Genomic DNA, 23,868 nt, shown 5'->3' on the forward strand with positions numbered 1-23,868 from the left:
CTTGGCCCGGCGCGCGCCCGCAAAGCGGGAGTGGCAAGGAGTGAAATAGGCATCCCATACCAGTCACAGGTGCGGTCAAAGCACAGGGCCCCTGGGACTTGCAGTCCCTCCGGTGATTTCCTCCTCAGAATGAATGCAGCGGCTCCACATAAGTTATATGAAATAACACTCCGGACGGAGGGAGACATACCTAGAAAGATAAGAGCACTCTTTTGGGAGTGACTCTCTAAGGGTTATGACATTCTTCTAGCTGAACAAGAGTGCCCACATGGCAAAGAAATCATTATGCCGGCCTTCTCCAACCACATTCCAATTCATTTAAAATATACCTATGCCAGGAAATGGGCAGTTGCCCAGAATCTTGCACTATATAAAAATCACGTAGGATGGGATGAGGATTCTCCTCACTATAAAATCCAGTTGAAAAATCAGCCAACTGCACAAAGGCAGTACCCAGTTAAGCAAGAAGCTAAAAAACAGGTCAGGGAGATATTAGATCAACTTGAATACCAAGGGGTGATTGAAACATGCACCTCGTCCATGAACAATCCATTGTTTCCTGTCTCCAAACCGGACAATACATATCGTCTAGTTTTGGATTACAGATATCTAAACTCTTGTTGCAAAACATTTGCAGTACAAAATGCACATAGTGCAGCACTAATGAATAACATTTTGCGTAAAAAATATAAAACTACATTAGATATTTCTAACGGTTTCTTCTATCAAAACATTGCACCAGAAAGTAGGTATTTGACTGCTTTCTCAATTATGGGGACACAGCGTCAGTTCTGTCATCTCCCACAGGGATTCAAGAACAGTCCTGGGTTATTCTCAGCAGGAGTAACAGAGTTACTACAAACTTATGATGATGAAGCATTGTCATACGTGGATGACATCTATCTGACAGATGATGACTTAAATAGGCACTTGAACAGGGTGAATATAATTATATTGCGATTCGCCTCAGAAGGGTACAAATTCAATTTCAAAACATCTAGAATTGCCCATTTAAACGTCCTCTTTCTAGGATATGAACTTTCAAGTAAAGGCAAAACCCTGGCAGCCAACTTTCTAGAGAAATGTGCGCTGCTCCAACCTCCAAAAACACTGAAAAACTTACAGTTGATTCTAGGTTTCCTGAATTTCGGAAGAACATACATTCTCAAATACGCAGAAAGGGTTAAACATCTCTACGAATTAATCAAACCAGATTTTAAAACAGTCAATTGGACACAAAAACACACAGAAATTTTGCGTTCATTACAAACAGACATGTTAGCCACAAAACATTTGCAAACATGCGTAAACGTACGGAACTTAGGGATCCGAATAATTCCAGGACAATGCGGATTCAGGTATTTAACTTTTAACAAAGGTGAAAAAGTACCAATAGCTTACAAATCACATTTGTACACACAAGCAGAAATGAAATTCACTTCAACAGAAAAAGTTCTGACAGCCGTTCAATCTGCAGTAGCAAAAAAGAGAGCCCTTGCACAGGGTAAACGCATTATGGTTGTTACACCTACACCTGCCTTAGAGGCAATGACAAAAGCGAACATTCCGAAGGCTAAAGCTTTACAATCAAGATGGATACAATGGGTTGATTCTCTTGCTGCTGTGGAAAAGTAAATTTTGCCATGTTCTGTGTCCCTATGTGTTCCCCATCTTATGTTATATGTGCATGATTAATATGCAATATGTATTCCCCATGATCGATTAAAGACGCAATTACAGTTGTGTCCATCTCTAGTATGCCAGTTTCCAGTTCTCGTGAAAGCTACGAGTATCAGGCCTATGTAAAGCTACGTTGCCACGTTTCTCAGTGTGCACGTTATTTCATTGAAAGTCCCCGCTTCTAGGCCTCAAAAGGGCCCGGACTCAGATTCAGCTCCTGTCTCCAGAACCCTCGTTGAGGAGCGATACAGCCCCCACCTGTATCCCTGACCCTTCACTTACTTCCTGCCTCACAGTGCCCGGCTCGGACTGGCTCTGCCTCCAGTCTGCCAAGAGTATGTTATGATTCTAGTTATCAGTCCAGCCCTCCTTCTCTGCATTCCTAAGCTACTGAATCGCATCAATAGTTTCAGTCATCGTCTAGCCTTTACGTCTCCATGTAAGAGAAATACTGTATTTATGGTCATTTAATATTCCTCAACACACACTACATGTAGAATAATGCATGCACCAGTCTTAGTGTCTGTTAGCCTTTGCCCTGATAACTTTTGGATTCTATCAACATGTTCTCTAAACATCAGAAACTAGATAGTGTTTAGGTACATGTCGCTCTGACTCTCCAGACTTTCGTCTCTCCTTCTAGCGCAGAAGTCATAGCCCCCAGCTTCTCCCTAGTAACACGTCATTGTCAGTTTGCGCGCACCACTAGGTTAGAGGTCCCGGCTCCTTAGGTAGCCCCCTCCATGTTTCCGCCCCATTTATGACATATTCTGTTACGTTTACATCACATGTCTATGTTCACGCCTCTTGTTACACCTACTTTCACCCTTATCTTTCGCGACTGCTACAGGCCCTGCCCACTGTTACGCCTACTGTATGTACTGTAATGCAATTGTTTTAACTATATATACCTGTGTACTGTTATTAAAAGTTAGCGCGCTCATTCCAGCTCCTGCCCGACAGCTGTCGGGGCCCCCCTGTTGGCTAGCCATCCCAGATCTTGCACGTGCAGGTTGTCCTGTTCCTGTCCTTTATGCTGTATTAAACCTGCAAACTCCTACTACCTCGAATCTTGACTCTTATTTATTGAGCTATCTGTTATTGTTATATCTAGTCAAAAATAGAGGTATTATTTATTTATTTACCACATAATGGCGCCCGAATAGGGACTTGCCCTTTCCCCACGCGCCGGAGAAGCCACGCAAGCCCCCTGATCCTCTGCAGCCGTGACGGAACCATACCGTGCACGTGCAGATATTTCTGCTTCAAGTATCCCTCAGGCCCACGGAGGAGACGGAGGTTGCGGTCCAGCATCTAGACGAGGCGGTGGAGGAACGCGGCGAGTCCCGACCAGAGCCCAAGCCGAGAGTCCAAGGTCCGAGGTATCCGGAGGCCCACCCGTAACAGAAGTCCGAAGTTCGTCCGTCCGGCGTCGAAGCAGTCCAGTCCAGTCCGAGGCCTTCCGTTCTTGCTGCCCGGTGAGTACCGTTGCTGGGGTAGTATCTAGACAGGGTCAATTGTATTGTCTCTGGTCCGTGGGTTTGGGTACACAGATCCAACACGAAGTGTCCACTTAGGTGGATGCGGGTCCTGACGTGTCTCTTTATGAGACCGGTAAGTTTCGTACTGTTTTAGCAGTGCATCTAGTTTCTGTTCTAGTCCGTTCTGTTCTCGAGAAATTCATGTATTCTGTTTTCAGTATTCCAGGTAGTATTTTGTCAAAACTGTTAATTTAAATGTCATTCATGTATTTCAATGTCATGGTATGAAAGTGGTGTAATTATCGTGTTCATTGTGTATTGTATTGTGTCTAGACTACAGTTCAGTCATGCCACTGCTCTCAAAGTTACGTCAGTTAAAAACTAGAAAAGGTCTGTTAGAAGAAGCAGTTCCTGTCCCGCCTAGGGACAGTCCAGGTCATTTTATGTATCAAAAGCATGGCATAAGTGCCATATAGTATCTAGATTTGTGGGTGGAGTACACCAAACAGTTAGAAGAAAAGTATAGATGGCCCGTATCGGGTACATGGGATGCCGAGTGCATCATGCGAGTAGAAGAAGTATTATGGAAAAAGAAAGCCAGACAGTCACAGAAAGATGCCATCGAGTTATGGCGCAAAGAATCTCATAAAAGAACCGAAAAAGAAATCAGAAAGTCAGAATTAAGTAGAGAATCCTTAGAAAAAGCCCAAGAAAGGGAACTAATCGAAATAGGTGAACGAGTTAAAACCGAACAGTCAGACAGACAGAGGAATGCCCTCATTAAGGGTATGTATCCTCTTCTTGCCGAGGGCTTGCCAAAAGCAACCCCCGAGGCATCCAGTAATTTTCCGCCATCCTTAGTTCCGACCAAGCTACGTCACAAACCGACCGCAGCTGATATTTTTATCTCGTCCTATTTGGACGACACAGTCCCAGAATATGCAAATCCTGTTCCGCCAGCTCCTGTAAATAATGTAATTCATGATCCTCCAGCCACCGGGGCACCTGTTGCAGTACCTGTTACGGTACCCCCGGTCCAGCCCGTAGTACAAATTCCCGCCACATCAGTCACTCTGCCAGCACGAAGAGTATCAGTCGACGATTCCAGTATAGGGGCCGCGGGCGGAGGTCCTCCTGGTACCCCGCCGCCAAGTAGACGTTTAGGAGCAGTCGAGTTACATGAACGTGCGTTACAGCGTACGCCCAAATATAAGACTATTGCAGAAATCAGGCGACTTCTTACTGAATGCTGTTATGATCCAGTCCCAGGCGAGGATAGTATGGTTATATATTCCGTACGTATAAGACAGGTGTCCGAGTATTTGGTCACCCTACCGAATATGAAAGAAGATCTAGACAGAATGTATCGTTTCATTCGTACAGGACAAGATCCAGAAAGTATTGCTGAAGTCATGTCTCTCAGAAAAGCTGAGATCCAGTTCATGTTATTAAAGTTTCTGATCAATTGTTTAATACGGGAACAAGATTCCCCGACTAAAGATCCGACCGAAATGAAAGTTCTGACAAGGTGGAGTGATAATATAGCCGAGGGTAAGCACAAGACACTCAATAGTATTGAGAATATGTACAAGAAAATTCGTAAAGAAATAATAAGGTTACACGAACAACGCAAAGAAGCTCTAGGAAGCGAGAAAGAAAATGACTCTTCTACTGAAGAGGTAGACGATGAGAATACCGCCAGAATAACGTATGTAGGTAAATCTAGACTTCCAGACCGACATTTACGCCTACTCTTTCATCTTCCAGCACCGGAACAAGGTTCCCTAGAACAAGTATTTCAAGCTACCGATCAAATTCTGAAATCACGAATCGGTTATAGTGAATTAAGTACTATGCATGAACAAGAACTAGCCCGATCAGCAGTCCGATGGATTACTGATTCTACCACTTTTCCAGACGAAATAGTGGCACAAATGTTTCTGAAACTGCCCCCAGCCGAGCAGCGACTGGTGGGTATGTATATGATCCAGCACCTCATTACACTGTATGAGGGTCAACATTCTGATCCAGGTCCGTTACATGATGTCCTGAACGAGTTACTCCAGTATAGATGGAAAGGTTTAGGAACCGATTTAATTAGTGTCATTCTAGAACAGCGCCACAAATATAGAACGTTTCTGAACCCGCATTTTGTTCATGTCTCACCTCCAGAAAGTAAACCGTTTTACATAGACAGACAGCATCCGCTACGAGAAGTACACCCAGTTAGGACAGCAGATGGTGAAATGCAACGAGTATTTGTTTACACCCCAGTTACCAAGATGGAACTCTTAGAGATGAAGAAATTAATTCCCTGTCACGACAAAGATCCAGCAGGGTTCCACCGAGAATTAAAAGACATGCTCCGTATGGGAGAATACACGTATCCAGATATTATTAAAATGTTAAAAGTCCTGTTGCCCGCAGGGGTATACGAAAAACTCAAGGAAAAAGATTGGGAGGTGGGAGAGAAAAAGATCGATTGGACAGCTCTAGAAGCTGAAGATAAGATACGAGTACCAGGTACCGGTCTTGGAGATAAATGTAAAGAATTACCTGAACTATTAATACAAGTTTTGCCTAGGTTATTAGCCACTAAAAAGGAAGACTGGGATGCAATCTCAGCCTGTAAACAGAAACAAGATGAAGATACTAGTGATTTTTATTCTAGATTTGAGAAATGTTTTAGCATCAACAGTGGTTTGAAGACGAGTAGCGAGTCATACCCTCATCTTTTTGTTACTAAATTAGTCGAGAATTCAAGTCCACAAGTTAAGAATCGAGTTTTGAAAGTCGAAAGTACCTGGCAAGCTAGTACCCCGTCCCAGATGTTACAGATGCTCCAGTACCACCAGAATAGAATCAGAGAAGAGCAAGAACACGAGAGAAGACGTATGAAAGACACGAAAATGAAAGTACTAGTTGCACAATCTGTTCCACAAGACAGTCAGAAGAGGGGTCCGCATCAAGCCAGTCATCCTGCAGCTCCCGTTAAAGGGACATGCAATTACTGTAAACAGCCAGGTCATTTTATAAACGAGTGTGCAGTTCTGAAACACAATATAGCCACTGGTAAAACTAAAGAAAGACCACGTCCGCCTAGACAAGAACAAGTTTCACAGACTTCTCAGCCACAGAATGCACAACAGACAGTTCCAGCACCGCAGCCTATTGCTGCAACACAGCATGTTACACAGCAGATGTACCAGTATGCACAGACAGAGTATCCAGAGTATCAAGCGTATTCATGAAACAGCCTAGAGAGGGAGGTAGGCTTGCCTCTCATCGAGATTCCTGTAGATCAAGAAGGTCCCTATGTACATAGTCAAGTATTAGGGAAAGACAGAAAGTTTTTGATTGATACAGGGGCAAGTAGGACTACTATAAGTCACGACGAGGTTCCAGGGGCTCCGCTCTCAGGCTCTAGAAATGTTTCCCTTGGATTTTCAGGAAAGCCTATTGTAAACGAGATATCAAAGCCAGTTACTCTGGAAGTAGGTCCATTGTCCCGAACTACTGATCTATTGCTTACGAAGTCATGTCCAGAAAATTTGTTAGGTATTAAGACACTGAAAGAATTAGGTGCAGTTATTTGTTGTTCCCCAGAGGGAATACGTTTGTTTTTACGTGACTTCAAGGGTCACTATGTATTACGAGATTTTGATCCGAGATTGTCTAATGTTCCGCAGCATCTATGGGCACAAGGTCCAACTGATGTTGGTTTTATGCAAATCACACCCCATCGTGTGACTGTCAAGCAAGGTATAGTCCTGCCAAGAATCAGACAGTACAGATTGCCACCTGAGGCTGTAGCAGCCTTATCCAAAATTATTGACGAGCTCATTGCTCAAGGAGTAGTTGTAGAAACTGACTCCAATGTATGTAATTCTCCTATCATTCCAGTCATGAAACGTACTGATCCAAATGCACCCCCAGTCTATCGATTAGTGATTGATCTTCGAGAACTCAATAAATGTATCATTCCCCAGTATCCAGTTGTTCCAGATATCTCATCCCTATTGACAGCCATTGATTCTGAGGCAATATTTTTTACAGTAATAGACCTCAAGAATGCATTTTTCAGTGTCCCCATTCATCCAGACAGCCAGTACCTTTTCGGTTTTTGTTTAAATGGAAGGAGCTATAAATTCACACGAGCTCCTCAAGGTTTCACAGAAAGTCCTAGTATTTACAGTCAAGCACTTAAGAGACAACTAGACAACATTCACATGCCAACTGACACTGCCCTGCTCCAGTATGTCGATGATCTACTGATCACAGCCCGTTCTGAACGTGCTTGCGAGCGAGCATCACTTACAGTCCTGTATTTCCTAGCCGAGATGGGGCACAAGGTGTCTCCTTCGAAGCTTCAATTCTGTGTCCAGCAAGTGATCTACTTAGGCCACTTACTGTCCAAGTGGGGTAGGCAGTTGACACCTGACCGTATCCAGTTAATAGCGAGTCTTCCTCAGCCCAAGACCCAGAAGGAGGTACGTGCTTTTATCGGCCTTACTTCTTATTGCAGACAATGGATTCCTCAGTATGCATTTCTAGCTAAACCACTGATACAGTTAACGACACAGGAGGCAGCCGTATCGACTGTCCTCCCTTGGACATCTGAACATACACTTAGTTTCAATGAGTTAAAGAAAGCTTTATGCCAAGCTCCCGTTCTAGCTACACCGAACTACAGTAAGCCTTTTACACTTTTTGTCACAGAACGTGATGGTACAGCATTATCTGTTCTCACACAAGATCAAGCCGGACAATACAAGCCCTGTGCTTATTTTTCGAGCACATTAGATCCAGTAGCCCAGGCGCTGCCTGCGTGCCTCAAGTCAGTTGCAGCCACAGCACTAGCTATCAGACAAAGTGATTCCATAGTATTAGGACATTCCCTGACAGTACAAGTTCCACACTCCGTGGAAGTTCTTTTAAACCGAACACAGACCCAGCACTTGACAATTGCACGTTTGACAGGTTATGAACTAACACTGTTCCAGCCACACATAGAAATCAGACGCTGCAACGTTCTAAATCCTGCTACACTGTTACCGTCAGTTACTTCAAATCCTGCCACACATGACTGTGTGGAAGATGTTAACACTATGACTAAGCCAAGACAAGATCTGACAGATATTCCATTACCAGATCCTGACCTGACACTTTATGTGGATGGTTCATGTATGAGAACAAGTACAGGAGAACTAGTAGCCGCGTATGCAGTGACTACTGACACTGAAGTTATTGAAACACACCGTATTGACACCCTGTCTGCTCAGGCAGCAGAGCTAGTTGCTCTGACACAAGCCTGCATACGTGCCAAGAACCTGAAAGTTAATATTTACACAGTTTCACGCTACGCATTCGGAGTCGTACACGACTTCGGAGTGCTCTGGCAGGAGAGAGGTTTCATGACTTCTCATGGAACCAAGATTCAGCATGGTCTCCTTATTCAAGCTCTGTTAGATGCAATACATTTACCGACATCCATCGCTATTATGAAATGCAAAGCACATACGAAAGTTACAGACATTATTTCTCAAGGTAATGATCTAGCAGATCGAACAGCCAAGCTTACAGCACAGACACCAGACATACCAGTTAACAAGACACCGACATCCACTCTAGAACAGACTACTTGTATGACAGTTAAGGACCCTACTCAAGATGTCATAGATATCCAGTTACATGCTACTCCCGAGGAAATCAAGAAATGGTCCGAACAAGGAGGGGTCCAGACAGATCAGGGATGGGTGACGAAGGGAAAAGCCACATGGTTTCTCCCCGACTCAATGGTTCAAGTCATTATCAATACCGCACATAGTCCAGCACACTTAGGAGAAAAAGCCATGTTAGACAGTATCCAGAACATTTGGTTTAACAAGCATTTACGAGCTGCAGCCAAGCAGAAAGTCCGTACTTGTATGATATGTTGTCAATTCAATCCAGGTAAAAGTGTCCCGGTGGAACAAGGTGGGTTCCAACCCCCTGACCACCCTTTTGAAGTCCTCCAGATGGATTATATTCAGATGGAGCGATGTCGAGGTTTCAAGTATGTCCTTGTAGTTGTATGCGCTTTGTCCAGGTGGACAGAAGCATATCCAGTCCCAGATTACACAGCCGCGACCACTGCCAAGCAGCTGGTTCGTGAATATTTCCCCCGCTATGGACTCCCTAGGGTCGTGTATTCTGATAACGGCCAGCCATTCTCATCTGAACTAATGAAGCATGTTTCCCTTTTACTAGGGTACCAGTGGAAGTTCCATTGTGTACGCCATCCAGAAGCAGCCGGTCTCGTAGAGAGACATAATCAAACCTTGAAAATCCGCATTGCCAAAATCTGTCAAGAAAAAGGTGTAGACTGGTTAGTTGCCCTGCCAGTTGCTCTGTTCTATATGCGCATGGTCGCACACTCCAGATCAGGTCTGTCCCCTTATGAGGTCGTATTCGGCCGCCCCCCGAACATGTGGGGTACACCTAGACCCCGAAGTATTACAGATGTTTCCAGTAATATGCTGACAGATTACCTAGCTTCCTTGATGTCTGCCCTACACTCTTGTCGTTCACAGGTTGCCGCCGCATTTCCAGACAATACCGAAGTGAAACCGCATGAAATCGTTCCAGGAAGTCTAGTGCTTGTCCGGAATTTCGATCGTTCAAGTCCACTGGAGCCTCGCTGGAAGGAGCCGAAGTTAGTCCTTCTAACCACCCGCACAGCCGTGAAGTTGGAAGGCAGGAAAGGCTGGGTGCATCTGTCTCACGTCAAGAAATTTCACGGACTAAGACCTAAAACTTTAAATAACACTTCTACAGATACTATTCTTAAGGACTGTCCCGCCAATGACATTGATTCAAAACCTCCCCTGTTAGAGAAAACTCCGCAGCAGGAGTATAAAAGTAAGCTACGGTCTAGTAAAATAAGTCAGCCAGTTTAATTGTCTAAGTCCTCCCCTAGGTGAAACGGTTAGACAGGTATCTGACATGTATGAGATAGACCCCCATAGTGAGAGAGTTAGTCAAAACTCAATCCGATGTATCGTTTTTCTAAGTTTTATATTGTTTCTCAGCCTGATGGTTACCTGCACGAGTTATGCATTTCATTTATGTTTTCCAATTTCTCATGTAAATAAGTCTTCTAATGCTACAGTAGAGCACACGTTTAGTGATCTGCCTCCTCATGAACTATCCTATCGTCTTGCTATGCGCAACAATTCATTTATCCGTATGTTACATTATTCACACCAGACCAGCAATGCCACTAATTGTTGGGTGTGTGGTCGACTCCCCCCTTTCCAGACACCTAAGGGAGTTCTGCCACTCTTTCCTTATCCGTTTTCACATAATGGTTCGTGTGGAGCATGGTCCACGTTAACGTCATCCTCAACTGATATGTCCCTTCTGAACAGTACATGTTTTCCAGACAAGCAAGGTCTTCCCCACAGAACAGGGTTAGATCTAGAAAATGAAGTTTATAATTTGGGTAATTATTCTTCAAATTTCATGGTCCTGAATGTTCAGTCTGATCCTACTCCAGACTTACCTGCTATTTCAGTACTACCAGTCAAAGGCGAATTATGTGTCAGAAATAATGGTTCCGTACATGTAGGACATAGTGATTGTACTACTATTGTCAAGTATAGTGACAGTGGGAAATCTATTTTTAAAGCTTCACGTCATTCTTATTTTGTTTGTGGTCAGACCGCATATGTTCGTCTGCCCCTCAATTGGGAGGGAACCTGTTACATTGCCTTCCTACTGCCACCAGTTTTCCTAGCCCCGTCTGATTATCATAGAAACACACATCTAGTACACATTAGACATAGAAGGGAGATTGAGTCCCCGATTGTCGATCAAACTGAAACTGCTCTAGAACAGTATACAGATTTCAATAAAGGATTCTTTTTCTTTATAGGACCTATCCAGAATAGTAAGCTAATACGTAGATTAACCAGAACCCTTGAAGCAGTAGTGAATGAGACTGCTTCTGCCCTAGGTAACTTAACCGAAGAGCAATCTGCTATGAGATTTGTCGTGCTCCAAAATCGTCTCGTTCTTGACGTCATACTGGCCGATAGAGGAGGAGCATGTAGAGTCATCGGATCTAGTTGCTGCATTTTCATTCCTAATAACGCGCCGTCTGTTTATTCAGCTATAACCAGACTTCATAAAATTGCCCATCAGTTACACCAGAATCCAGGCACCTGGACATGGTCCGGTTGGTTTTGGAGTATAATTTCTGCCTGGGGATGGAAAATATTGTCCTTTCTAGGTATTGCAGTAGCGATCATATTCAGTTGCTGCCTCTGTATACAATGTGGCCCTGCGATTTGCGGCATTTGTGCTACCTCTTGTATTCCTAGTCCCAAGTCCCGTCCTAAATCCCGTTCCAAGAAAATTCGAGACGAGCAAATGATACTGTATGAAATGATAGATGGTATCATGAATATTGATGTTTCCTGATGGAAACGTAGTGACAAGGAGGGAATGTGGAAAAGTAAATTTTGCCATGTTCTGTGTCCCTACGTGTTCCCCATCTTATGTTATATGTGCATGATTAATATGCAATATGTATTCCCCATGATCGATTAAAGACGCAATTACAGTTGTGTCCATCTCTAGTATGCCAGTTTCCAGTTCTCGTGAAAGCTACGAGTATCAGGCCTATGTAAAGCTACGTTGCCACGTTTCTCAGTGTGCACGTTATTTCATTGAAAGTCCCCGCTTCTAGGCCTCAAAAGGGCCCGGACTCAGATTCAGCTCCTGTCTCCAGAACCCTCGTTGAGGAGCGATACAGCCCCCACCTGTATCCCTGACCCTTCACTTACTTCCTGCCTCACAGTGCCCGGCTCGGACTGGCTCTGCCTCCAGTCTGCCAAGAGTATGTTATGATTCTAGTTATCAGTCCAGCCCTCCTTCTCTGCATTCCTAAGCTACTGAATCGCATCAATAGTTTCAGTCATCGTCTAGCCTTTACTTCTCCATGTAAGAGAAATACTGTATTTATGGTCATTTAATATTCCTCAACACACACTACATGTAGAATAATGCATGCACCAGTCTTAGTGTCTGTTAGCCTTTGCCCTGATAACTTTTGGATTCTATCAACATGTTCTCTAAACATCAGATACTAGATAGTGTTTAGGTACATGTCGCTCTGACTCTCCAGACTTTCGTCTCTCCTTCTAGCGCAGAAGTCATAGCCCCCAGCTTCTCCCTAGTAACACGTCATTGTCAGTTTGCGCGCACCACTAGGTTAGAGGTCCCGGCTCCTTAGGTAGCCCCCTCCATGTTTCCGCCCCATTTATGACATATTCTGTTACGTTTACATCACATGTCTATGTTCACGCCTCTTGTTACACCTACTTTCACCCTTATCTTTCGCGACTGCTACAGGCCCTGCCCACTGTTACGCCTACTGTATGTACTGTAATGCAATTGTTTTAACTATATATACCTGTGTACTGTTATTAAAAGTTAGCGCGCTCATTCCAGCTCCTGCCCGACAGCTGTCGGGGCCCCCCTGTTGGCTAGCCATCCCAGATCTTGCCCGTGCAGGTTGTCCTGTTCCTGTCCTTTATGCTGTATTAAACCTGCAAACTCCTACTACCTCGAATCTTGACTCTTATTTATTGAGCTATCTGTTATTGTTATATCTAGTCAAAAATAGAGGTATTATTTATTTATTTACCACAGACGGTGAGTACGTTTTTGATTCCTATTTGAAAACACAAGCATTTCTACAATATGAACAAGAACGTCCTCTGCCTACTGAAATCCTGCCTCTAGAACAGTATGAATGTATAATTTATACTGCCGGATCAGCTCAAACCGCTACGAGAGGGTAAACAAGCCTATAGTGCGGCGTGCGCGATCATTAAAGGTCGCTGGCGCGAGGGCAAATTCTGACCAATGGTCACTAAAACGCAATCTGTAGGAGATTGTACAGCTCAGCGAGTTGAAGTACAAGCATTCAAGATGGCACTTGAAAATACAGATCGCGTATTCCCCACACTCAGAGTGTGCAATTCGTATTATTGTGTTCGATCTTACAATGAATACTTGCAAAACTGGCTTCAAAATGGTTACAAAGATGCAAAAGGTGGCACAATCGAGCATAAACTGCTTTGGGAACAAGTAGTTCAGTTACGACAAGGACTACAAAACACTCACGTTATACATATTCTGAGTCATCAACGTGATGGCGTTTATGTTGAAGGGAATTCATTGGGTGATGAAGCCGCGAAGGCAGCTGTGCAAACGGCTTCCGTAGCTGCAATCACTCGTTCAAAAACGAAAATAGATGACGAAATAATGCAAGCTGTCAATGCTTCAAGCAAAGATAGGGGTAAAACATTACCAAAAGGGTTTCCACTCAAATACTCATACATAACTGATGCAAATAATGTTCTGTTTGCTGGAATCCCTGGAGTGGGGGATAGAGTAATTCCAAACATGGAACATAGATTAGGACTAATCTTAGCAGCACATGAAGGGCTTGCCTCTGCACATGCAGGTGTTTCCGCCACAGTATCATTATTAAAACAGAGATACTGGTGGCCGCGCATGAGGAAACAGACCAGAAACTATGTTTTAGAATGTGAAATCTGCCAAAAGATGAAAGTTTCTACAGTGAAACGTCCTGCACAGACGCCCCTGTTAATTTCAGATAAACCATTAGCTTGCGTTTACCTGAACCACTGTGGTCCCTTACAGAGGGATGGCAACTATAAATATATCATGGTCGCAGTGGATTCGTGTTCATGGTTCATTTGGATGTGGCTTCAGCGCTCGGCTGGCGCACGCTACATTCTGACCAGTGTCCTGCGTTTAGCTCTTGAGCTTACAAGAAGGCCATGGCCAAATTGGGCGTTCCATTGCGGTACTCTAGTCCATTCCATTCTGAGGGAAATTCAGTAGTGGACAGAAAAAACTAGGACATAAAGCAACCTATAACAGCTAGGGTATTAGGCTTGGGTGACGGGTGGGTCAAACATCTAATACGTTTTGAACGTAGTCTTAACAATCTGCCAAGAAGTTCTCTAGGGGGTATCACTCCATATGAAGTCCTTTTTTGGACCAGATTTTTAGTATCGGATCTCGACTGTCAGACTTCAGTGGTAGACCAAAAACCCTTTGATATCAAAGACCGTTTGGCTTTTTTACAGGACTTAAATGAAATAAGAACGAAACAAAGTAACATGTTCCTGAAGCCAACTACCACTGAAGAGAAACCGACCGTCCCAGCAAGGCCTTTCTGGATTCCTAAGCTTGGGGATCTAGTTAAAGAAAAGATTGCGGACAAGAAGGAATTTGGGCCTTCTTACAGACAACCAGTACCTGTCCTAGCAATCCACGGATCAAAAACAGTATTACTGCCGCCCCTTGCTGGTAAAAAGGAGAATAGGTTTGTGTCCATCGACCTGGTCAAACCACATCATTTGGCCGATCATAAGCAGTAGGCCAAGTGGACTCCGCCAATGTAGCAGACGCCCAGATCTGGCTATTATCCAAGAAGTTCAAACTGAGAGACTCATCACCTTTGAAAAATCTGCAGTGCGAAATGAAGGTCTATACAACAAAGCTATGGAACTTGTACTTCTTGAGACCCAAATAACAGTTTGTCAAGAAACACCTGTCTACAACAAAGTAGCATCAGACTACACAAATGTATCAAGTGATCAAGGGGTTCCACGATTTCAACAAATCCTGATGCAATCCCAACAATTGACAGAACTGCCTCTGGCTATTTCATTAACTTTGATACGTTTTCCGAGGACCCCAGCGAACCTGAAACGACGCCAGCGAAAAGAACTTTGAAAGAACAGGCAACAGACCTTTTTCATCACCTGGATAAGACTTATCTGGTTTCACCATGGATTGAACTTCGGATTGTGTTGGGTGTATTTTTTCTTCTACTTTGGTTGACTCTGGTAATAACTTTGGGAATGCTGATAAATGGAAGAGATGTTAAAAAGGACAATAGCAATAAGGAACATCAACTTATAACTCAAGCCAGACAAATCATATCATTGTGAACAAAGAGACTTGTCATCAGTGAACATCACAGCCTTTCCTATACCAGGGGCTATAGCTTGGGACAGAACTGATAATGACATTTTTGGCCCTGCGGAGCTGTTGAAGATTCCACAGCAGTTAAAGATTTCCTTGAATGACTTTGTTTAATCTAGTACCTTTTCTGATGATTGTGACTTCGAGACTGTTAATAATATGATGTCAGACTTAGAAATGTCTGCTGTATTTACAAATCATGAATACTTAAAAGGTTCATCTGATTATGAACAAATGTATTGTTATAATCACTATGGTCATCATTTCTTGCACAAATCTGAAAACCCTAGAAATGTTTTTATGTATAACCAATGGGAACATTGTCCTACGCCAAAAAAGGGTAGCTCCAAAACAGTTTTTAGAAAATGTCCATACTTTTCAGGTTTTAATGTTTCCAATCCAGAAACATTTTACTTTAAAAATGTTAATAAGACAGGACTGAAAAGTATGTTGACAAATACCAAGCAAATTTATTCTGCAGCCTTTTATGCTCAGCTGTCTTCACTAGGTTTCGACTTCTGGAAAGACAACGTTGAGACAAAAACTGTCTGGGACACAAAAGATTGGCAAGTGCCGGGGATGGAAGCTTTATTTAGAGCCTGCATCATCCCAGAGCAAAGTATGTTTTTGAATGACACTGTCCAACAGACTACTTGTCTTTGGTTAGCCAAGATAAAAGACCTAAACAATTTGTCCATACGTACACCTGATAGCAGAAACACTTCAGTGGGGGAGGTCGACGTACATGCTATTTTGCTTCACAACACAACAGATCAAGATTGGAAAAAATGGTTAATCTGGCCCACAGACACAAACAACTGTCAAGATAGATTCCTGAACAAAACACAGGGTTTCACATTCACTAAGCCAGACCCAAGATATGTTCAGAGACAGCATCCAGCAATAGTAACAACATACAGTGTAGGGAAACTGTGCATTGAATGGTTACATAGATCTACACTCAAGGATGTAAAGCAACACTTATCTTTACTTAAAGATTGCACTGATCTTAGGGAGTTCTTGCTAGGACCAAGAACACTGTGTCATAAATGTTTTATGTATGCGGGTATCTATGCTGCTTAAAATGAAGCATGGAAGATTACGCAAGCAGAGACTGCAGAACGTATACGAGAAATTGATCGTATTACTTTAGAGAAAACTCTCTCTGTGGTTGACAATGGGTTAACAACTCTGTCGTCCAGGATATATTCTTTGGACAGCTTAGTATCTTCTGCCATAGACATCATGGAACAGGACTTGGTCATGTTGCGACATGGTCAGTCGCAATTACGTTCTATCATGCTATTAGGCTGGACGTTACAAAACCTACGTTCAGGCTATGTGCCTTGGCGTTTAATCAATACTACGTAACTGTTTTCAGAATTCAATCTCACTGATAAACAGATCAAACTGGCACAGAGGGGAGAAGACTATACGGTGCTGATCATTGAAAAACTGGAAAGATTGCCATTTACAGTCGCTGAAAAACCAGCCCCTGAATGGATTATACATGGAACAATCACTCTGCCTGTTGCAATTTTCCATTTTCAATATTGCCTAAAACATATACCAGCAGGCACATATGAAAGGTTGGGTAAAGAATACATCAAGTCATCCTGGGAATTACCGTACATACACAGATGTTGGAGTGGGGGAAGAGAAGTGTTTCTTAGTGGTAAAAATTGTGAAAACGCACTAAGCGGTTCTCTCCTTTGTCAGGGTATTAATTTACACGGGGCCTGCGATGGTTCCTCTATAAACTTATCCTGCCACCTGCAAGGTTCATCAGCTGCGGTGATTGATCCAAACTTTGGACAACTTTCCAATGGAAGTTACCTCATGTTGAACGATCACCGCTGCTGTGGCATGTTGACAGGTTTAACCTATCTACTTACTGTGTCAGCAAGGGTCACATTCCTGTATGCAAGTATTGTTTCCAAAAACCAAGACAGACCGGGAGTCGCCGGTATGGCCTTCACTGAACATCTCTTCTAAACAAATTGATACATTAAGCAGAATGAAAGCCATTCTTTTGCAAAAACTGTGCCTCTGACCTCGGCCAAAGAGACCTATGATCTGCAAGTCGCAAGGACTTCTGCAGAGATACATGCCCTATTAACTACAAACTGCCCTGTACATTTCTCAGAAATGTTAAGTCGTATCTTAATCATGTCTGACACGAGCAGTGTCAGACATGACAAGGACCTTTCCACCCTACAGAACAGCAAAAGGTTTATTCCTTTCAATATCACACTTAAGGAAAAACAAGCAATTAATCACCTCAAAACAAATGATACACAGACTGGCTTCAAACCTCACAAAAGAAATACAAGGATTGATCTTAAAGACTACCACAGAGGGACTCCATGCTGGCTTCCTCTCCAAAAAATAATTCAATTTCCTGAACGTGAAAACACCACGTAGTCCTGTAATATACACGCTCCCAAAAATCCATAAAAATACAATCAATCCACCAGGACGTCCAATTGTTTCTGCCTGTGGCTCAATCTTGGAACCACTTGGTTCATACGTAGATTTCTTTATTAAAGAATTTGTTCCAACTACCAAATGCTATGTAAGAGACTCAATGGCAATGATAAACATGATTGAACAACACCCCTACAATCCGCTGACAGAGACTCTATGCACCATGGACGTAGAGTCTCTGTACACTAATATACCACAAACAGCTGCCCTCTTGGTGATACAAAAAACACTGGACTCACGCCCACGCCCCCATGCTGTTCCCAGTACTTTCATCTTACAACTCCTAGAACTGTGCCTTACTCGCAATTTTTTCACATTCAACAACCTCTTCTATCAACAAATCAAGGGCACCTCTATGAGGCGATTTTTGCTCCCAACTTAGCGGTGCTCTTCATGGATCAATTGGAAACTAATGTCATTCTGACTCCGACAAACCCTTTTTTCCAAGGCATTGTTTTTTGGCGTAGATACATTGACGATATCTTCATTATTTGGAGACACAACGTCAATGTTCTACGCAAATTCCTACATTGGATGAACAATAATTGCTCAGGGTTGTCCTTCACAATCGCCACTGACAGTGACTCTATCGCATTTCTAGATCTGACAATTTTTCATTCTGATGGCGAGCTACTGACACGCCTATACCATAAACCCACAGAGCGGAATACCCTCCTTAACTACACCAGCAATCACCCTAGGCCTCTAAGGGACTCTCTTCCGTATTCTCAATTTTGAGAATCAGGAGAAATTGTTCATGTAAGGAGGACTACTTCAGAGAGGCAACCGTCCTTGCCTCGAAACTGAAGGACCGGGGTTACCCTAAAAGAATTGTGAAAAATGCTTCTAAAAGAGCTTGGTATTGCCCCAGAGAAGTCTTGATGACCCCGAAACCAAAAAAAGAGTTGCAAAGAATAGCATGCGCCACAACCTTTTCCCCGGTGTCCAATAAGTTGAGGAAAATGATATTGCACCATTGGCCCATTGTTAATGCAGGCAGTTTGAACATTGACAAACCTATATTTGCATTCAGAAAGAGTAGAAACCTGAAGGACCATCTGGTTAGAGCTGCGTTACCCATCACTCCTCACGCTACTACTCTTGATACTGTCTGGGGTCTGTCCCCCATCATTGGTCACTCTAAATGTGGGGGTTGCAATGTCTGTTTGTACACAATTGATGGTAAAAGCTTTACGTTTAACGCTTTACGTTTAACAACATTACAGTACATTGTCAATCATTCTCCAACTGCAACACATCGAATGTGATTTATCTTATCCACTGTCCTTGCCAGAAAGTATATGTCGGACAAACAACGCAAAGAGTCAAGACCAGGATCTGTCAACACAGAAGCCGCATCAGATGCAAGACACCGAATGCGCCCCTTGTTGACCATTTTTCTGATGCCAATTACAACGAGGACGACATACGCTGGACAGTTCCCAAAGTCCTGAAACTACCGCAAAGGGATGGCAATATGGCCCGTTCACTTGCTCAACAGAGAGGAACTAAAATCTATCATCCTCTTTGATTCAATAAGGAATGGGCTTAATAGAACAGAGGACTGGACAACTCTGCTTTAAGCCCTTATCATATGAACTGCATATAAATCAGACAATAACTACCCCAGTAACTGTTCTACAGACACTGTACAAAATGTAAACCCAATGAAATCCATCTTGCCAGGATACACTGCTTAAACTGCAAAAGTGTAAATATGTGGAAAATGTGAGTAACATTGCCCGTAATACATGTGGCTTAACATGTATATTAGTGTTGCTTGACTTCGGAAATTGTGCACAATTATTCACCTAGACACCACTGCACTAACAATGCAATTGATTTTAATTGAGCACTCGGCGTTACTCACCACAACACCTAGCTCCTTCTCACCACTCTAAGATGTCTGCCACCGATGCGCCCCTTTTCTAAGATGCCCCCCTCCTCTGGGCCATATACACACACTGGCTCTGTAGTCCCTTGGCCATTTTTACACCGATCGTCTGCCGAATAAACCACATAAACTGCACGCCTAGGCCCACAATGTGTTCCAGCTACCACGCTTTAAGGAACGGAAGACCGAACGCCGTTTTCACGAGATTCAACTGAGGTAAGCTCGTGATAACGAACCCAACTAACCAACAAACCATGGACTGCCCTAGACATTGGTAACCCTACTTACACACCCTCTCCCCTTCCCGCAGCTCCTCGAAAATTAGCAGCCATTGCTTGCTGCTTTCATCCTGCTTGATCCCTTGGACCTCATGCCCGCCTGGGCACACAGAGCGTGATTGTGTCCACAAGAGACCACGATCAACATTTCCTGTTTTAAAGGTAAACTGTTCCCCCTCCCTACTCTATAGCACGGTCCCCGGCACAGTAACCTTGCCGACCATCACAACACTCTTTTTCCCTCTCCAGGCCATTTCATGAATAGGACATTGACCGCGCTCCATACTCCCCGAGCTTGGAACAAAACGGCCCCTCCAAAAAGGTCAGCCTTGCTCACTAGTGAATGCGCCGGCATCACACCTTCAGTGCGCCGCCCGCCACTCACAATTAAGTCTATCCTCGTAATATGGCACCCGATTCCTCTCACGAATTGTGCCACCACGATCTTGGTAACTCTCTATTTGCGCCGCATCCTTTTCACGTTCACTTAAACTTCCTTGTCCCCTGTCTCACTAAAAATGATAAAATTCATTACGACGAAACTTTGAGTTCACTCTCACCTGAACCTTCGCAGCACCGTGTCCCGAGCGAACAGCGCAACTACCAATAACTGACTCCATAAACAATGCACAACTCACGTGTCACCATGACCTCTTTTAGATTCCCACTGCGTCGTATTACTCTTTTCACCTTCACCGTGATATAGCTTCGCAGCCCTCCATATGAACTATGTAATTAACATCAGCTTAGTTCTTGGCAGACACCCCCTCCACCCAGAACGCCACCCCGTACGGCGATAGATCGATTCACAATCACTGGATATTGCATGGGTCAAACGAGAACTTGTCGCTTTTTTCACAATTGCGGTTGAAGACACTGTCCTTGGCACAGACCATGTACATGGTCCCTTCAACCTATAATGACGTTGACATGCTACCTCAAATCCTAATGGGGTACCTTATTATGTTGTTTTCTCTCCCCTTTTTTCCTGTTTTATTCCCACAGGCGTTAAAATCAAATCAGGCAATTGTATTTTTTAGTCCTGAAGATGATCCCATTGTACTAGGAGCCAGGGATCGAAACGTTGACTTTCAAAACAGTACCGCAATTTATCCATTGTGTAAATTGTATTGTGGTAACTGCTTGGTAGAGCTTACTGAAGCCTGCATTGTATTGTAAGCCACCACTCGCTCCAACGTTTTTGCCTGTTACTTTGTTTTCCTCTCATTCTTATTCTTTCACGCTTGGTACAGGATTGTGCCCTCGCTTAATCTTTTTTGTGCTTCTATTTTGGTTTATTCTTTTCGCATTTGTTCTAATCAATGTTCCTCTGTCCGGCTGGGCATTGGAAGACTATCCATAGTTCTTATTGAAGTCTAAACCAATTCTGATGACAGCATTCATTGAGATCTCACAGACGCAAAATGCTGACGGTGAGGTACGAGAGGAAACAGGCACACAGGTATCATCTACTTCGAACATTTCTAATGCGACCAATGCTGACGGCGATGCTTCACATCTATGTGAGGTTAATCTTCTAAACGAGGTAATCCAACTTTCACCTACAATGGTAGATGAATTCTTTACAGACTTAGAAGATTTTATGTTTTCTCCAAACAATAACACTGACTTTTGATTTGGCACACAGTATTCTGAGAGACTCTGAATTCGACCTTCATTTTTTCAAAACAAAGTTCTAACTTTGGGACTCTTTTTCTATGATTATTTTTTTTTTCCAAATTTGTACTTTTTTGGGGGCACAAAGTAATCTGCTTAAAGTAGAACTATTCATAGAGAACTAGAATTCTTTGAAAAACTTCCGGAGACAATATTTGATCTTGTCCACATTCAAACAGTTCATGTAATCTGACATGAAATGGTTTCGGCACCTTTTTTTCTGTATTTACGAGCCCTTATTTAGGCATATACCATGCAACCCAAATACAGGCATGGCTACTTCCATCCGTTCACCAAACATCACAACGATTTCTTGGAAAATCAGGTTAAGCCATTAGGGACTTCCTCTTGCTTGAATATTGATTTCTCCAAGAACTCAGTTTGTTTTACAATGAACATCTATTCCTTAGGGGTTCATTTATGATGTTCATATGCTCGACTTTACGTCAAGCACGGCATTCCTAAACACCTTCAAGGTATAAATGTACCTTCACTTGCTATGGCAAAGCATGGTGGTACGGAGCAGTTTGACGAACTACTTGCCCGACGCAGCTCGCTACAGCAAGTACCAAAGGAAGCTGACTCTCCAACTGACGCACTGATCAGGAAGCTGCCCTCCTCTGCTGAGAAATCCAGCTCCAGTGTTTCTGACTCCCCTTGCGGGTTGTTGGGAAATCGAGTCCCGAGACAGAGATACCAGACTGCCTTCATTCTAAGGTATTGAGCTGATTAGAACCTAGAGAAACCTTTGGTAGATGCTTGGCAATATCTAAACCAATGCTAAAGACAATACTTACTTCTTTCCTCGTACTAGACCTAGGTTTGGTACATTGGGGTAGGCTTATTTTAGAATCACCAGTTGAGTATTTTAGCCTGTGTTATGTATGTATGTATTTTTATATGGCTTAGAAACATACAATGCTATTACAGTATTATTTCATAATACTATTCTCGCTGTACGCATTATACTTTGCATTCTGTCTAACGATTGTAGCAGTTCACCTCTCTTGCATGCGAAAGAAGACTGTTCAATAAACCTTTTATTGAAAACGCCAGTCTCACTATTTCTCTGCAGCTCTGTAGAAACGAAGCATGCACGATTGACTGAGTGAAATACTTATCTATTGTTTCTACAACTCTGAAGATATTTTCCAGTCCTAGGGAAACAACGTTGTCATGTTTATGCGGTTGTCAGAAACAATCCCTTCTTGTGAATTAGAGAAAGTTTCTAGTGACCTCTGAGCTAGCTGGCACTCACAATTAAGTTTAGTATATTCGATAGAGACCTACTGACCTAAGTCCTAAGTCAAATCTATAGGATATATTATTCCAATGCACAGAGCCTATTGGGAATATAGGAACAACACTACAGCCCTACTATGCACCAACTTCATCTGAGAGAGGTGTCTAAAAGGAGTGGTCTGTCACTTTCAATTCACCGTTCTATGCACATTCGTCATCAGAAAGAGAGGTGTAAAAGGAGAGGCCAGTCAATCTACACGCCCGTCATCTGAGTGAAAGGTATGACATGAGAGGTCAGTCCATCCCCACACACTACAACACACATTCATCATCTGATAGAGAGGTCTGAAAGAAGAGGCTAGTCCATCCAGACTCCCTGCTACACATACATATTATCTGAGAGAGACGTCGGAATGGAGAGGCCAGTCCATCCACACACACTATTTCGCACACCCATCATCTAAAAGAGAGGTCTGAAAGGAGAGGCTGTTACATCCACAAACCCTACTATGAACACACCGATCATCTGAGAGAGAGGTCTGAGAGATGAGGGCAGTCTATCCACGCACTATGCTATGCACATATGTCATCTGAGATAAAGAGATCTAAAAGTAGAGGCCAGTGCAGCATGTAGGAAAGTGCCTCTTTTTACATGGTTAGCCCCCACTTTTTGCCTGATGCCTTTGGTGATTTCGAACTGGGTCCCTGTTAACCAGTGCCAGATCTCTTTCCCCACAAACGGTACCACAATTGGCACAACTTCAGCTACCCCTACAAGTCCCTAGTAAATGGTACTGTCTCAGATGACAGGGTGTGTAGTAGAGTATGTGAATGGACTGGCCTCTCCTTTCAAATCTCTCTCTCAGATGACCAGTATGTGTAGTAGGGTGCCTGGATGAATTGGTTTCTCCATTCAGACATCTCTATCAGATTACAGATGCTTGTTGTAGTTTATGGGTATGCAGTGACCTCTCTCTCAGACCTGTCTCTCAGATGATGGGTGTGCATTATAGGGTGCATGGGAAGCAAAAGACCTCTCTCTCAAATGGCAGGTGTG

Source organism: Lissotriton helveticus, chromosome 5_1 (genome assembly GCF_964261635.1).
Source record: "Lissotriton helveticus chromosome 5_1, aLisHel1.1, whole genome shotgun sequence".
Lineage (NCBI taxonomy): Eukaryota > Metazoa > Chordata > Amphibia > Caudata > Salamandridae > Lissotriton > Lissotriton helveticus.